At 41.1% G+C, this 17,282-nt stretch overlaps 1 long non-coding RNA gene across 2 annotated transcripts in view; it reads left to right on the top strand.

Moving 5' to 3' along the window:
* LOC131920769 (uncharacterized) overlaps positions 1–16,456 on the top strand; it is a 42,902-nt gene extending 26,446 nt beyond the window's left edge. For both annotated transcript variants that reach the window (XR_009381763.1, XR_009381762.1), the window contains exons 4-5: positions 15,693–15,950; positions 16,180–16,456. This is a non-coding gene — a long non-coding RNA (uncharacterized LOC131920769). The remainder of the gene's footprint in view (positions 1–15,692; positions 15,951–16,179) is intronic.
* Positions 16,457–17,282: the final 826 nt, after the last annotated feature.

Raw genomic sequence — 17,282 nt, 5'->3', positions numbered from 1 at the left:
TAGGAACAATCCTGCCAGACTTCACTCCTAGTTAAAGAGCTACAGGCTCTCAATGGCTGCTGAGGGAGTAGGAGGGTAGAAATGTTGTACTTGTATATGAAAATCTCAAAAAAGAAAAATTTAAATTATAAAGTATATTCATGATGAAACTCTAACCAGACGATCATTTTAAGATACTGTTTTTGGAGGGTAATTAGGTCATGAGGACAGAGCTCTTACAAATAGGGTTAGTGCCATTGTAAAAGGGGTCTAAGAGGGAACATTTGCCTTTTCTATCAAAAGACACAGCCAGAAGTACATTGTAGAAGAGAGAACACTGTACAGTAGGAGGAGAAGAAAATGGTTTAAAAACAGAATTGTTAATCAAAGAGAAAGCAGAAGTCAAAATTTTTGGAAATTCTCAGCCTTTGCATAAGAGAAAATAATAGAAAGCTTATTTCGGAAAGAGGACAGATGTACCCACTTACTAGGGAGTTAAGCATGGGTCAGGCAGTCCAGCCAAACCCAGATGAACACATCAAGAGAATGGAGAAGAAAGTCATCCATCCACCCTGAAGCTCAGATCTACTGTGCAGGACAAAAGAAGAACAATCCAAAGCCATCTGGGGAATTATCAGATGATGTCCTTCTAATCACAGATCCAGAGAGTAAAAGCCTAGGAACAGAGCAATACAGAAGAAAAGACCATTTCTGCAGTACTGCTTTGGGTCAAGTAGTCCATTGATGTTTTCCTTGGCAACCTCAAGTGCTAACTCCAGTGTGTGTCTGTGGTGGTATTGTGTTCCCCAAAATATTGTGCACCCTAATAAACTTATCTGGGGTCATAGACAGAACAGCCACTAGATACAAAGGCTAGAAAATGGTGGCACTCACACCTTTAATCCTAGCACTCCAGAGGCAGAAATCCCTCTTGAACTCTGTGAGTTCAAGGCCACACTGGAAACAGCCAGGTATGGTGACACATGCCTTTAATCCCAGAGAGTGAGCCTTTAATCCCAGGGAGTGGTCGTAGAAGCAGAAAGATATATAAGGCATGAGGACCAGAAACTAGAAGCATTTGGCTGGTTAAGCTTTCAGGCTTCTAGCAGCACAGTTCAGCGGAGAGCCATTCGGATATGAGGACACAGAGGCTTCCAGTCTGAGGAAACAAGACCAGCTGAGAAGTTGGCCAGGTGAGGTTAGCTGTGGCTTGTTCTGTCTCTCTGATCTTCCAGCATTTCACCCCAATAACTGGCCTCAGGTTTGATTTTATTAATAAGAACTTTTTAAGATTCCTGCTACAGGCATCTGCATGGTGTTTGCTGTACCAAGAGAAAGTACAGAAATGTGGCTGACTGAACTTAGATTGGAAAGCAGAACCAAAGAGCAATGCGATCCAGGTAGGAAACCAAGCAGGGTAGGGTTGCTTCAGGAGGCCTCATTAGAACAGTCTCCACCTGGGCCACGGACATAGGGTTTCTTTCAAATCAGTATAGCCATCAGCACATGTTTCTACCTTAAGAGTGTGCAGGAATATGAGTCTAGTCATGATAACTGAGGCACATAGCAGAGCTGTGGGGGCAGGGCCTCTCAAGGCTCTGAGAGCCCAGATCTGCATAGCCAACCTTCAGGGGCAGAATTTCCACCCTGGTGAGGCCAGAAGGCAAGACCTCTTGCCCCAGTGGACCTGGAAGGCAAAACTGACAAGTCAAAGATTTTCAAAGAGTTAAGATTTATTGCTGCTTCCCTTATTATGTTTGAAACCTTCCCAGGACATTCCCCCCACCCCCACTTCTGTTTGTCTCCTTTGGATCAGGAATGTTTGTGCTGGGTCTCTCAGATCACTGTATTTTGGGAGTATATAGCATACTTGATTTCAAAGGCCCACAGGAGGGCAACTTACCACAGGATAAATCACATCTGGAGTCTCATCCCTATCGATTTATGTGATATTCAAAATAGACTTGGGAGTGAAAGCTGGTATGAGTTAAGACTTTTGAGGCTGTTGAGATAGACTGAATACACTTTGTATGTAAAAGGACATGGATTTTGGTGGACCAAGGTCATAATGCTTGATCTGAATGCTTATGACCCATCCCTAACTCCAAGGTAGCTGCTTGGGTCTGGAAGATGATTAGGTCTTGAGTTAAGAGCCCTAAGGAATGGGATTAGTATAAGGGACACTTGCCTCTTCTGCCATATGAAGACTCAGCAACTAGGCACCAACGGTAAGTCAGGTATTTAGTGCCTCAGTACACACTTCTTGTGTGAGCATTGTGATTTTGAGCACCAAACCCCCAGAACTGTGAGGAATGAACTTCTGTGGCTTATAAGACAGCTGTGTTTTAGCGTTCTGCTGTAGCAACCAGGGTAGAATGAAACAGTAATGAATATGATCAAGCCCAACCCCAGTGTGCTGCAAACTTCAGCCTTGTTTCAAATGTGATGATGAGTGCCTCTGTCTGTAGGTTGGTTTTCTAGCACTTGGTAAAATACCTGGATGACTGACCTAAAAGGAGCAAAGGATTATTATCTTGTATTATGCTTTTGGTGGTTTAGGTGGTTTTGGTGGGTCATGGTCACTTGGCCTAGTTGGTTTGAGGTTGTGATGTCACAGTGTGTGGCAAAGGAGACCTCATCACTTGTGACAGCCAAGAAACAAAGAAATAGAAAGGGAGCTCCAATATTCCTTTTAAGGGAAAAACCTCCAGTGACCTTGATTCTTTCATTTTCCCCAACATATTAAAGGTTCTATTCTCTCCCAATAGTGTCATGGGCTTGCAGCCAAACCATTAACACATAGGCCTTTGGGGATAGTGTAGATACAAACTGTAACAATAGCTTTTCACTAGCTATACTCAACTGTGAAATAATGACAGGTTGGAACACAGGTTTGGGTCAACAGCTCTTCTAACATTTAAATATCTCCCATGAATGAATATTATGCAAAAATTATGTTGAGAATGGGCTGTTCTCTACACTGAATTACTTCATATTGTATAGTACATGGTTTTTTAGTCTATGCTTTGCCATGGTGACTGCATTTTATAAACAGTACTTGGCTCCATTGTGGAGACGAAGGACACTAGGATACATAAACAATGCCATTTGCACAGCACCGATCATAAGGCGCAGACTGATAAACAGCATTCCTAAAAATATAAAGAGCATCACACTAGGAATTTATCAGAGTAAATTGAGAATATAGGAGTATATAACTGCATTAAAATTATGTCAGAAAACCACAGTTAGGCAATGACTCTGTTGTTAGAACCTAAGTTTGGATCTCCAGCATCCACAGTAGGCCAAGACTGGAGCATCCTTATAGTTTGATAGATAACAAGTCAGTGAGTTCTAGGTTCAGTGAGAATATTATGTCTCAAATATTAGATGGATAGTGATAGAGGAAGACAATGGACAGTGACCTCTGACCTCCATATATGTGTGCACTGTCTTAGTTAGAGTTTCTATGGGTGTGAAAAAAAACTCTATGGGCAAAAGCAACCTGAGGAAGAAAAGTTTGTTTGGCTTACATCTGCAAAACATATTGCATCAATGAAGGAAGTCAGGACAGAAATTCCAGGTAGGAACCTCCAAGCAAGAAGGAACACTTGCTTGCCTAGGCTTACTCAGCCTGCTTTCTTATACAACCTAGGATCACCTGCCGAGGGGTGACACCACCCACAGTGGGCTAGCCTCTTCCACAAAAATCACTAATTAATAAAACACCCCATGGGCTTGCCTACAGGCCAATCTTACTGAAGCATTTTCTCAATTGTGTTTCCCTCTTCTCAGATAATTCTGGCACATGTCAAGTCAACAGAAAAAAACCACCCAGGACATGCATGTGTGCACACACACATTTAACAGCACTTATATGCACATATGGATGCATGTACACATTTGTATACCAAATGCACACACAGAGTCTTTTTTAAAAATGAAGTTAAAGAAGCTGGGTTTGCCTGGGCTGAGTCTGTCAAGGAAATTTGGGATATTTGGAGAACTGCTGTCAACAAAACTGCCACGGCCTGTGAATTTACTGTTACTCAAAAATTCTGACGTCGTAGAAAGAACATACGCTCTGCTATGTGTTTCTGAAGTTGGAGGCTCACAATATTTGCTTTAATTAAAGTGGGAAATTTGGATCTTTATGGAGTTGCTCTTCAGATGTAAAACAAGTTGTCATGCTATGTAGTAGACCTCTTTAAAAACACAAACAACTTTCTGTCTGGTGAATCCATTCACCACTGGAAGTAGAGTCTTGAATTCCTCTACTATGATCATACAGGAATTTATTGTTTCCTTGTGTCTGCTAATAGTCTCTTTATGTATGTAGGTATTCCAATATTTGATGTGTGTGCCTGTATGTGTACACACACACACACACACACACACACACACACACACACACACACTCACACACTGTACTGTTGATGAGAACTCCTTTAACATTACCTAATGACTTTGTGTCCCCTGCATGGATTACTTTCTCCATCTTGTTTGTTTTCAGCATGTTCTTCCAGCTTCAATGACATGCAACATATAGTTGGATGTTGGATATCGAAAGGTCTCAGTGGGGGTTCAAGAGGAACATTGAGGAAGATGGGCCTTTTGAGTAAGAAATTTGTTGGAAGGATTATTAATGCCATGGGCATGTAGACACATGGACGGCAGCACGGTGGGGAGTCTGAGAAGATGTCAAGCCCTAACACTCTAGATGGACAAATAGCATGATTGGGGCTCTCATGAGACTTCAGGTCCACATGGCAGAGTGAGAGATGGATTTTTCTTATAGTTTTCAGAAGAAAGGGGAGGTTTTGTCTGGTCAGGCTGTCCTGATTCCTCATTAGCAATGGAAGGAAGAATATTCTGGGGAAGGAATGTGCAACTCTTAGGATGTGGAGGGGAGGTTCACAATCAGTCAAGGGGTACCCACTGTGTATGAGGGGGATGCACTATCACCAGTAGCCCTCTGGTGCCACTGAGTCTGGCAACCTGATCTCTGTAACCTTTATTGGAGTAGATTTCTACTGGAATCGAGGCACCTGAGGAGTCTATTTATAGAATCATCCACAGACCCTCAGAAGGGTGGCCATCTCTACCTATAGCTCCAGGGATTTCAGAATCAGCTATGGAGAGAGAGGGGGCTTCATATAAGGATGAATTGAGCAGCCTCTCATCTGGGATTCAGTATTTCTTTCCTGGAGTTCTGGTACTGGGACCAGTACCCAGGCAGCCTGTTCCAGATTCACCAATAGGCTCCCTTGACAGGGTGCTTGCCAGTAGCTGTGAGAGCAGGAACAGAGTGAAAGGACTGCTGTGGGTGAGTGGGATTCACCTGAGTCCCAAAATTTCAACCTACCAGGCACTTTATTTATAAATATTTTCTCTGTGTTGCCCCAAGCTGACCTCAAGGTCATACTCTCCCATCTCAGCATCCTGACTAGTTGGGATGACACCTGTGTGACACTGAGCCTACAAAGCTGCTTTTCTTGTCTTCCCGCCTCCCTCCCCCTCCCTCCCTCCTTCTCCTCCCTCCCTTCCTCCCCCTATTCCTTCCTTCCTTCCTTCCTTCCTTCCTTCCTTCCTTCCTTCCTTCCTTCCTTCCTTCCTTCTTTTATTTTTAATTCACCAGGCCACTCTGCTGCTGTCTCTAACACTCCCTTGTTTGTTTTATAGGGTCAGGTGACATGGGTATGTGTATCTATGAGTGTGAATGAACATGTACCACAGTGCATGTGTGGAGGTCAGAGAATGGCTTGCAGGAGTCAGTTCTCTCCACCATGTAGATCCCAGGGATTGAACTCAGATCATCAGGCTTGGCAGCAAGGATCTTTACCCACTGAGCTATCTCTTCTGCCCAAGCTATTTAGTTTTAATTTAAAAATTTGATTCATTTGAATTTGAAGTTATTGTTTATAAGTGTATTAGACTGATTTCTGTTGCTGAGATAGAATATCGTGACCAAAAAAACAACTTAAGAGAGAAGGGGGTTATTTGGGCTTTCAGTTCCAAAGAGCTACAGTCCATCATAATAAGGGAGGCATAGGAGCAGGAACATGAGGCCAGCCTGACAGTCAGGAAACAGAGAGATGACATTTCGGAACAGGACATGGAGACAGGAGTTAAATCCTCAAAGTCTACCCCAGTGACATACTTCCTCCATCCAGGTTTCACCTCCTAAAGGTTCTATATCTTTTCCAAATAGAACTACCAGCTGGGAATTAAGCGTTTAATTATTTGATTATATGGGGGATGTTTTTCATTCAAATAATCACTTCTGCTTCTGCTCCCCATAGGCTCATGGCCATCTCATGATGCAAAATACATTAAGTGCAACTTCAAAAGGACCCATAGTTTATTAACAGTCTCAACACTATTTGAAAGTCAGAAGTCCATTGTCTTTTCTGAGACTCAGACCAGTCTCTTGACAGTGATACCCTTCAAGTTTGGTATCTGGGGTTCAGATTCAATGGGCTTAAGTGAATCTGCCCCTCTGGCTTTGCTTTCTCCAAGACATATTGTCTCTCTTTGCTACTTGTGTGTCGTTCTCTTTGGCAAAAGTCCATGGTTCTAGTATCTCCAACATCTTGTTGTCACCACAAAAACCCAGGATTCATGTAGTGAACTCTTGGGACCCCTTCACAGGGACTTCAACACACTGCCTAGCCTCAGTAGCTCTCTGAAATCATGGAAGAAAAATCCATGACTCCCATAGTCTTGAATCTTTCTTGTCTCCAAATACAGTACCAAGTAGATGATGCTGCCAATTTCTGATGCTGGCTTGGGATGAAGGCTGAACCCCGTGGACCACAGTTACAGCAGCAGCTTCTGTACACTGAATATGGTAGAGAACTTCTCTAAAGTATTTGTTTTCTAAGAGAAAAAAAAAACAGATCCTTAGGCTCTTTCCTTTCACTGGCTGGAGCTTCAGTTAGGCGGGGTCTTGCCCTCGGGGCACTTTTTCCTGTTACTTCACTTAAAAGCCAGAGGCTTATCTTTAAATGGCACCAATCTCAAACAATTGCAGCCTCTTTTTCAGTACAAGAGTTAGTTGCTGTCTTAAGTTTTCTGATGTGATCTTTTTCTCTTTAAACTGCATATTTTAAAACTTTCTTTCGGCCTCACTTGTTCTTTTTCACAAAGGCCTGCATAAAAATAACCAGTATTAACCATTCTACAGTCTCAAGGTGTGTTCTTCTTATGTTGTGAACCAGACAGTTTCATCTAATGATGTATGTCAAATAGATAATTGTATTTGTGTCAGTGCCTTGGTGAAAGAATAGAACGTACAAAGATCATTTAACAGGAATAATTAACAGGGTCCACTGTTGGGAGCAGCTTGGACAAGAAAGAGTTCTCCGAAGAAGCATCATTTAAGGTGAGGTTTGAACAATGACTAAGAACTAGACAGGAAGCCACATCACATGGTCCATGTAAGGCCAGCACCCAGAAGGCAGTGGTAGAAGGATTACTGTGAGTTTAAGTCCAGTATGTTCAACATAGGAAGTTCCAGGATATCAAGAGCTACATAACTAGAACCTGTTTCAAACACATCTACAGAGGAGCTGGGAAAAGGAGGCAGAGGATAGGGAGCATTGTTCTAAGTCTAAAGTTAGAGAGACCAGGAGTTTTCAAACACTGCAAAAAGGCCAAAGGCAGAGTGGCGGGAGTACAGAGAGTTGAGATTGAATGTAACTGAGGCCCACTCACTCAGTTTTGCCTGCCTACTCTTTCTAGAGATAAGAAGTAAAACCTATACTCAATAAAGTTAACAGCAGTGACTTAAACATATTGAGTGTTCATTCTGTATTAACCTTTGCCTCCTGGAAGTTATGCTCATATTCCGTATTTTCTTTACTGTGTCATCTACACATTACTTATGTATTATCTGTTACAACCATAGGTTGAGTATTACCATGTAGATCTTGTTCAATAGAAGGTTACAAAGCCAATACATGACAAAGCCAGGGTTCTCCAACTTTAGCATCTGGGTTGTTTCCTCTGCATCCTGTGGTGCTGTGGATATTGCTCTGTAAAAATAAAATGCTGATTGACCAGTAGCCAGGCAGGAAGTATAGGTGGGATAAGCAGAGAGGAGAATGCTGGGATGTGGAAGGCTGAGCCAGAGAGACGCCGCCATGAGAAGATGTTAAGATACCGGTAAGCCACGAGCCACGTGGCAACTTATAGATTAATAGAAATGTGTTAATTTAAGATATAAGAACAGCTAGCTAGAAGCCTGCCGCGGCCATACAGTTTATAAATAATATAAGTCTCTGTGTGTTTACTCGGTTGGGTCTGAGCGACTGGGGGACTGGCAGGTTAGAGAGATTTGTCCTGACTGTGGGCCAGGCAGAACCAGGAAAACTATAGCTACACTGTGGTGATATTGTATTCCCCAATATATCATGCACCTTAATAAATTTATCTGGGGTCAGAGAACAGAACAGCCACTAGATAGACATAGAGGCCAGAAAATGGTGGCACTCACGCCTTTAATCCTGTCACTTGGGAGGCAGAGATCCATCTGGATCTCTGTGAGTTTAAAGCCACACTGGAAACAGCCAGGGATGGTGACTCATGCCTTTAATCCCAGGAAGTGATGGCAGGAAGCAGAAAGGTATATAAGGCATGAAAACTGGGAACTAGGGCTGGTTAAGCTTTTCAGCTTTTAGCAGCAGTTCAGCTGAGATTCATTTGAATGAGGACTCAGAGGCTTCCAGTCTGAGGAAACAGGATCAGCTGAGGAATTGGCAAAGTGAGGAAGCTGTGGCTTGTTCTGCTTCTCTGATCTTCCAGCATTCACCCCAATACCTGGCTCCAGGTTTGTTTTTATTAATAAGACCTTTTACGATTTGTGCTACAACATCCACTGCCATTTTATGCAGTATTTACATGAACTTCTACACAAATTATCTATGGTAATTGTTTCAACCTCTTCTTGCACGGCAAGTGTTGTTTTTATTACTTCTGTAGGTAAAGGATTGTCAAAAGATACCTCACTTCTCCACATGACTCCATCTAGCAAACTAACATGAGTCTACTTGCTTTCCAGACAGTTTGTTTGGAATTTGGTGCAGAAAATTATCAGTCATGATTTGAGAGTTTTAGGTCACACGTTCTTTGCATTAGTTCAGTTAAAAATACCTAACAGTTGAGGTGGCTGGAAAGAATTCATTCTTACTGATGTTTGGGGAAATTGAGAAATAATATGCTGATAGGTTTCCTAAACCAGCCCATTCTCACTCAGTGATAGCTCAAGATGGCCCAGAGGATAGTTTAAGCTGAGAGATCATGTTGAATGGCAGGATCAGCCTCGTGGAAGCTATAAAATTCATCAAATTAATAAACTCCCTGAATCTTTTCTTCTACTATAAAATAAAAAGAAGTAGGGGTTATATTGCACTACTCCATATAAGGGCTGCAAGCAGGAAGTGAGGTAATATCTATTTATTCATAGCTGAGTCATTATTAACCACCCATCACCAACTCATCTTTTGGGGACAATGAATACTTAAAGGTTCAAATTTTAGATCATTCACAAAATACATCACTATGAACTATAATGCTTTGGGTTATATATCTATATAATAAAATACAGGATAAACAGTTAAATATTAAAATTAAGCAGTCAATCTAAAAATATCAGAATACTGAAAAAGTTTTTAAATGTTAAGAGTAGTATCCATAAAATGTCATATGCTTTCAAAAATGTCTTGTTCGTTTTTATCATCCTAGTATAGTGTATGAACTATGCATCAGCTTAGTAAAATGTAAAAATATAAATCCATCAACAAATTCGTGGAATCAAAGGGCAGATCACAAATTAATGGATGAATGAGTGAGTGTTTAGGTGAGTGCAGATGCGTGAACAGTGCGATGTGTTATAAATCCAGTGACTGTCGAGTCTAACAAAGACAAGACAACACAAACATACTTGGAACAGAAGTCAGAAAACACTCGAATGTTCATTTATTCTTTGCTGACCTTCACATTATTTATATATTATCATTCTATTACACTAATAGGTTGAATATTAGCATGTAGGACATGTTCAATAGGAGGTTACAAAGTCAATACATGATAAACCCAGGCTTAGAACCAGGCTCAAACCTTCCTGGTATGAGAGGTCTGCTTTTTGCAAAGCCTTTGTTTCATTTCAACTTACATGGACATTCATGGCAGTGACCAAAATGATCTTCATGAGCAATAGCCATATGTCCAAGCATCCCCCACACTTACATCAAGTACCTTCAGAGACATTCTAAAAAATCTGTTCCTGAAAAAGAAAAAAAAAACACACACATTCAAGAGATGGGTTATTTACTTATAAATTCATGTTTCCCTAGTCATGTACAGTTTTTCAAGACAGAGTTTTCTAGGAATTTCCATTATGTTTTCATGCTCTCCAGGATAAGACTTTTTGAATCTTGTTCTTTCCACAGGGAAAAAATGTGTTATTTAGTGTGTGCTACATGTTTGTATAGGTATGTGCATGGATGCATGAAAATGTATGTACATGTGGAGACCGCAGATCGACAGTGTTTGTCTCTCTCAATCAGCCTTTACATTATGTTTTGAAATAAGGTCTCTCACTAAACCTCATCTTTTTGGCCAGGCTGGCTGGGCAATGAGTGGCAGGAATCTGCCTGTTTGTGCCTTCCTGGTACTGGCATTACAAAAGTGTAACACCAGGCCATCCTTTACATAAGTGCTAGAGACCCAGACTCGGGTCCTCCTGCTTGTCTTACAGTTTACCAACTGTATCATTTCTATATCTGCGTATTTAATTTGGAGAGGCAATAATCAGATGTAAATGTTTTGCTATTTGGAATATGAAACCAAAACAAATTAGAGATGAGCTGATCAATATAACACAGACTCTAGCTGCATGTGTCACTTTTCTCATCACTGACAAAAATGATTGACAGAACAACATAGGGAGGCTTTGTTTTTTCCCTTGGCTCAACTTACAGAGATTTTAGTCCCTCAAGGCAGGGGAGGCATGTCACAGTGGCTCCCTCCATGGTGGCAGGAGCTTTCAATCATAGCTTGTTCACATGTCACTGACTAGAAAGCAGAGACTGCAGTCAGAACCAGGGACAAATATTACCTTCAAAGGATGCCTCGAGTCAGTTGCTTCTATCAGGCAGACTTTACCTTCTAAAAACTACACAGCTTTCAAAATAGCCCTATAAGTGAGGAATCAGGGATTCAATATATGAACCTATGAAGATAATTCAGATCCAAACTATAATACCCACAAATGGGGCAACAAGGATGTGTGTGCAGTGTATGTACCAACAGAACTTTAATGCCTAATAAAAAAGCACACACGTGAGTTAAGAATGCTATTTACAGGCCCTTCATTATTACAGGAGGGTGTAATTTAGTTTATCATATGTGCAAAGGTTTGGGGGGCAGTGTAGATTAGAAGTTTGAAGGAGTTGATTCTGATAGCTCAGTATTTTTCTATTCTGTCTTTGTAACAAAGCCATGAAAAACAGACAAGACGACGCTTACTTATTGCAACACAATAAGAGCAAAGTATAAAGAAGCTTGGCTGCATGTGTTAACAATGAACACAACCTGGAACTGGGCCCTCTTTGTATAATCTATTGTTGGTTTAGGTACAGTAGCTGGCATTGATCAACATTCTTATTGACAACTAATGCTTGTTGTTTATAGTAATGTAAAGACAAAAGCTTGCAAAGAACATTATGTTTATCAAAACATACAGAAAAGAAGAACAAAAGTTAGTATGCCACTTGAAAGAATTCTGGTGTCAGTACTTACAACACACAATATACTAGTGCCTGTTTGGCTATTTTTATAATTCTATGATATTCATCATGTTGAGGCTTCAGTCCTGCATGAGATGTGCGAATATTGAAATTTCTTTTGTGGAAAAAGTGATACTACTATTAAATAAGACCTGAAGTGAATAATTAATCTTCTCTACAAAAATTCCACTTCAAGTTTACATTCCCTAAAACTCATTAATATTTTCCCCCTTGCTTGGTATTTAATGATACTTTATATGCTTTCTGAACAGACAGTGTGCCATCAATTCTTTCTGTATAACATCCTTCTTTTAATATGTCACATCTCATTTTCTTCATGATGGATAGAGTATGTGTGGATGAAGGCGTAAATTAACATGCTTTTAGACTACTCGATTATAAACTCCTTTGAAGGTAGGTGACTTCTCTTGGCTTTGCCTATTAAACTGAGACAACAGTTGCAAACAAAAAAGAGAAAGAAACTGTCTTCTGTGCTGGAGAGATAGCTCAGCTGATAGAGCTTGCAATGAGGGGCTGAGCTCAGTTCTCAGAACACACGTGAACACAGGTTAGTAGTGTGTACTTGGGTTCCCAGCACTGGGGACCCAGGGATAGGCAGATCTCTGGGGCCACTGATCAGTCTAGCCTATTGATGAGCTCCAGGCTAGTGAGAAACACTGTCTCAAAACCAAACAAACAAATAGAAAGGGTGGACAGGGATGATATCCAAGGTTGTCCTTTGTCCTCCACATATACTTTCTTGAAGACCAAACAAACTCCCTCAAAAAGGGCCATCAACAAGTACATTGGCTTTAGTTAATCCCAACCTCCGAACTCCTAAGGACAGAGTCAGTGTCAAGGATACTTCTCAGTCTTAGAACATTTAGTCCCTTCCTATAATTACTCCTATTTAGCCCCCTACCTAATTTATTATATACAGCATCTCTATAGAGATGTTCTTGATGAATAGTCTTCATTGAATGTTGGCTCTACTGTGGACATCATCTTTTATTTTTATTAAAACAGATCAAAGTACATTTCCATCCACTCTAGATCTGAGCTTAATCCCTTGGGGGATTACAATGCTACTCTCTGGACCCTGCACTGAAAACACCTTTTTGTTTTGTATTTGTGACTAACGAAGCCCAAAAAGTTCAGTCAGATATGGTGTGCCAAACTATAATTGGAAATATTCTAATGCTTCATCTCTGTTTTTAAAGCTTAAAACAGTTAGTTATGCTTCTGTAATGAAGTCTGTTACCAAAAGGATTTGGCATGTAAGCAGGCACAAGTGTAAAAAGGTTTATCGACTGGAACAAATAAGGCCTTAATGAAACATCTGTGAAAGCTAGAAGCCACCTCTTCTGAAAGGGAGGTAAACCTTCAAACGAGGACTCATCTTTACTTCTGACCTCATAGCTTACAAATGTTGATATTACTTGTTCCATTGTATTGTAATTATTTGAATCCCTGTTTCTCCTGCTAGACCTTGTATCATAAACGTTGAATCTTTCAACATCTTCGTATCCTGGGCATTCAGGATTGTGTATAGAATGACTGAAGCCTGTGCCCAGCTCCCATATCTACAGATACATTTTAATACTTTAGGCCTTAGTTTTCCATGGGTGAGAAGCTAAGTGTGAACCTATGAGATGTACTTACTCCCAAGCTCCTGGAGCAACAGGTTATAATTGCACACAGATATGGGCGGAGGAAAAAGAATGTTTTGTTTTGATACCCTTGCAAGATAAAGAAATTGTCTAGACTCATTTGAATATTCTTTTAGTTGTTTTTTAGAGAGTCAGAGAGTTCATATATCTGTGAAATTGCATACAAGGTGTGCTCTCCGTGTGCTTGGGAGAAACACAGTTTCTTTTACTAGTGTTTTAGAATCAGGCATGTTCACACTAGAAAGGAATCTGGTCTCCACTGTCTATGTGCTTAGTGAATCCAGATGAGAGAAGGGTAGAGTTGTAAAATAGAAATACACATGTTTATCACTGCAGAGCATCTCCTGCAGCTGGGGAAATCCTTACCAGATTCCGTTCATGATGGTGATGATCATGAATTTACTTACTCCTGCACTTCTGGTACTGTGATTTGATAGATCTGAGAAGGGTTTTGCCTTTGCAGTTTGCCTGCTATCTGAGGCTGCAGCAGAATTTAGATTCCTACCCCTAACACCTTGTCACTTACTGGTGTGGATGTACCTGACTTCAGAGGGGACTGGGTGAAAGAGATGCAGTTTGGTGGGGAAAGAGAAGTCCTATTGTAAAACAATCCTAAGCCACTTAGAGCTTCTTCTGACCTCTAGATAAGGCACATGAGCTATCAACAAAGGTGGAAAGATAAGGGATCCCACTAGCAAGCATCGCTGAGAGAAAAACCTAAGTGGCAGCAATGGACCCTTCCAGTATGAAAAGCCCCTGTCCTTAATAAAATGTCATGATTCTTATTTCCACATCTTCTCCCATTTTCTTATACTTATGTTTGGTGCCTACAGATCCTGCACGCCATGTTGTTTATCTTGGTCAAACCTCACAATGTATATTATCACAAATAATAATTCCTTGTTGTTGGAGTTCAAATGTGTAGAGTCTTGGTGGTTGGAAGAAATTCGACAGTCTGTGTTAAAATGAACAAAGTGGATCCCTTGGGCATGGCTCAGGGAATGTCCATACGTAGCAGGGTCCTAGGGCCATTTTGAAGCATCTTGATTCAGGTCTAGGCGCATAACAGATAAAGTCTTGGGAGTGTGTGAAGATGCATCAGACAGTACCTCTGTGTGTGTGTGTGTGTGTGTGTGTGTGTGTGTGTGTGTGTTATTGTTTTAAGCTTATAATGTTGCTAACTTCAAAAATTTGAAGAGCTCATGTGTTAGCGCTTTATCCTTGTGACAAAATTAGATACTATTATCACCAACTTCATTATGCAGAATAGGAGAATGAGGTAAGGCAAATCTAAATAATTACTTAAAGCCCTTCAGATTGGCTGTGGCTGGCCAGCACGGGAATATAAATATCCTACCTCCTGAGGAATCAAGAATCACCAAATGTAAACCATTTACTTCTTCTTGCCTTGGTTGCTTTTCTCTGAATATTTATAGTATGATAAAAACGAGGTAGATATGAAAATTGTGAAGAGGGTTAATTCTTGCCAAATGTTTCTCAAAATCTTGCTTTCAGCTAACTGGCTAACCTAAGTCTTATGAAAGATGGGAGTTTAGGAATACCCTGAGACAGGGGTGTTGACACAGTCAAGGGAGGCTGGCTTGCTGCAGCTGCCTGTCCTCACCCCTTCTCAACTCTGTGTTGAGTGACCTCATGTTGGAAGCGTCACATCAGTTGTGATGGGAGTACGTGTCAGGGAAATCAGAAAACACTGCAAGGCAGGCTTCCTCCAGGCAGATGTTAAATGCTTATCTGCCCACCGCTGCTCTTGGGTCATTCCTATCATTAAACTGGAAACTTGGCAGCTGTCCAAGGGTTTCCAGACCACACTACCTCCCTAGGGAACTTCAGAAGCTTTGGTCCCCCCTCTGTCCTCCATAAAAGAAGTCACAGGAAGAGAAGGACACAGGGCTGTTCTCCAGGATGTTCTGAAGTACCTTCAGAAGAACATTTAGCCTAATTCTTCCTTTGTAGCCACTTCACCGTGCCTGCTATGACAGAAGGAGGAAAAGATTCATCTTTAGGATTCGCACAGTAACTGAGGTTGAGGGAGAAGAAACTGCCATGGGCAGATCTTCAGCAGACTCACCCATGTGTAACTGAGCCCTTTTCCCTTGCAAACTGACCCCCAAGGCAGAACATCTCCCCAGCTTTTTATTCTGTCCAGTTCAACACTAGCTGAAAAGGCCTGGCTGGTTTCTCTTGTGAGGAAACATGTCTTCATCTTCTTTTTGGTTTGTTTATTTGTTTCTAGGGCAAGCCAGAAGGCAGCAGTAGCAGCCACAAACTCCTTACTGTGCATATTCAACAAGAAGTAAACAACTTGGAAACCAGCAGCGACAGCCACCATGCCAGCAGCAATTCTGGCCAAACCTGTCTGGGAATGGAGCCTGGGGGGTTCCAGCCTCAACACACCTCCACCCAGCACAAGGCCCTGACTGCCAGCAGTGTTCCACAGCTTCAGTTCATGCAGTCTGTCTATACTACATTTCAAGCCTGAGCTATCTTTTAGGTATTTTGCATATCTAAATACGTACCATGTCTTTGCCTTCTTTTTACTTTCAAATCATCCAAGCAGATAATCTCAGCACTCAGGAAGCAGAGGCAGTCAGATCTCTGAGTTTGAGGCCATCTTGGTCTCTAGAGTCAGTTCCGGGGCTACATTGAGAAACCCTGTCTTGAACAACCAAAAAAAAAAAAAAAAGATCTTAAATCACATTGCCAAATACACTGTTTTACAGATAAATGAACTGACATGAAGATGTTAGATGACTTACCCAAGATCATAGAGTGAGGGAGCAGAGTCACAGCCAGGATCCATGACTTTCTCACTTCAAACCTATGCCAAACACAAACGAGCATGTACAATTGAAATGCTCATCAACTTTCAAAGCTACCTGGAAAGTCTTCTCTCTTCATTCCTCGGAACCTACTTACTACCTGCGACTATGCTGACCATCATCGTACCCTGTGTTTCATTAATGTGCTCTGTCTTTTACTAAAATTGCCTGTTTTCCATTGTATTTCTCATTCCGATTACAATATACATCTCTTGAGCTGGACACACATCGTTCCTGTTCCCTCAGGAGCAACTAGCTAGGGCCTTGAAATAAAGAGGTACTCAATAATTATTTACTAAATGAAATTGAATTAACTTGAGCTCTGAGTTTAAAGTTGCTTTGGTGGTTCTTAACTGCAGGTGAGTCAGAAGAAACTAGAAAGTTTACTGAAATATAGATGCTAAGAATTTTGATTCAATAGTTCTAGAGAGGACAAAAGGCCCTGTATTTTCAACAAACCTATGAGCTAATCTGAAGCACTGGCAAATTCAGTCTCTGTCCCATCTCTATTCTGACAAACATTGTTGTAAGATATTCACATAGATATGGAGTGTCTTCCAGTTTTGAAAACTGCACAAAGAATACTGGCCCATCCCAAGACTTATTAACAAAGCCTGTGCTTCATTAATAGAGGTATGTAACTCAAAAGTACTCAAATTAACTGCCAGAAAAGGAACCTAATTCTTCAGTTACTGTGGAACAATCTTTGTACACTGTAAATATGTATTGCTCTCATTGTTAATAAAAGGCTGATTGGCCAATGGCTAGGCAGGATTTTTGGGGCAGAGAGAATGCTGGGAAGAAGGATGGAGTAAGTAGAGCCAAATGGAAAGGAAGCAAAACATGCAGGAGAGGTAAAAGCATGAGCCTCAGAGCAGCACAGGAATTAATAGAAATGTGCTAATTAAGTTGTAAGAGCTAGTTACTAATAAGCCTGAGCTATTGGCCGGTGTTTATAATTAATAATAAGTCTCTGAGTGGTTATTTTGGAAGTGGCTGGTGGA

Source organism: Peromyscus eremicus, chromosome 10, assembly GCF_949786415.1.
Source record: "Peromyscus eremicus chromosome 10, PerEre_H2_v1, whole genome shotgun sequence".
NCBI classification, from domain to species: domain Eukaryota; kingdom Metazoa; phylum Chordata; class Mammalia; order Rodentia; family Cricetidae; genus Peromyscus; species Peromyscus eremicus.
This window is presented reverse-complemented; position numbering and strand designations above follow the sequence as displayed.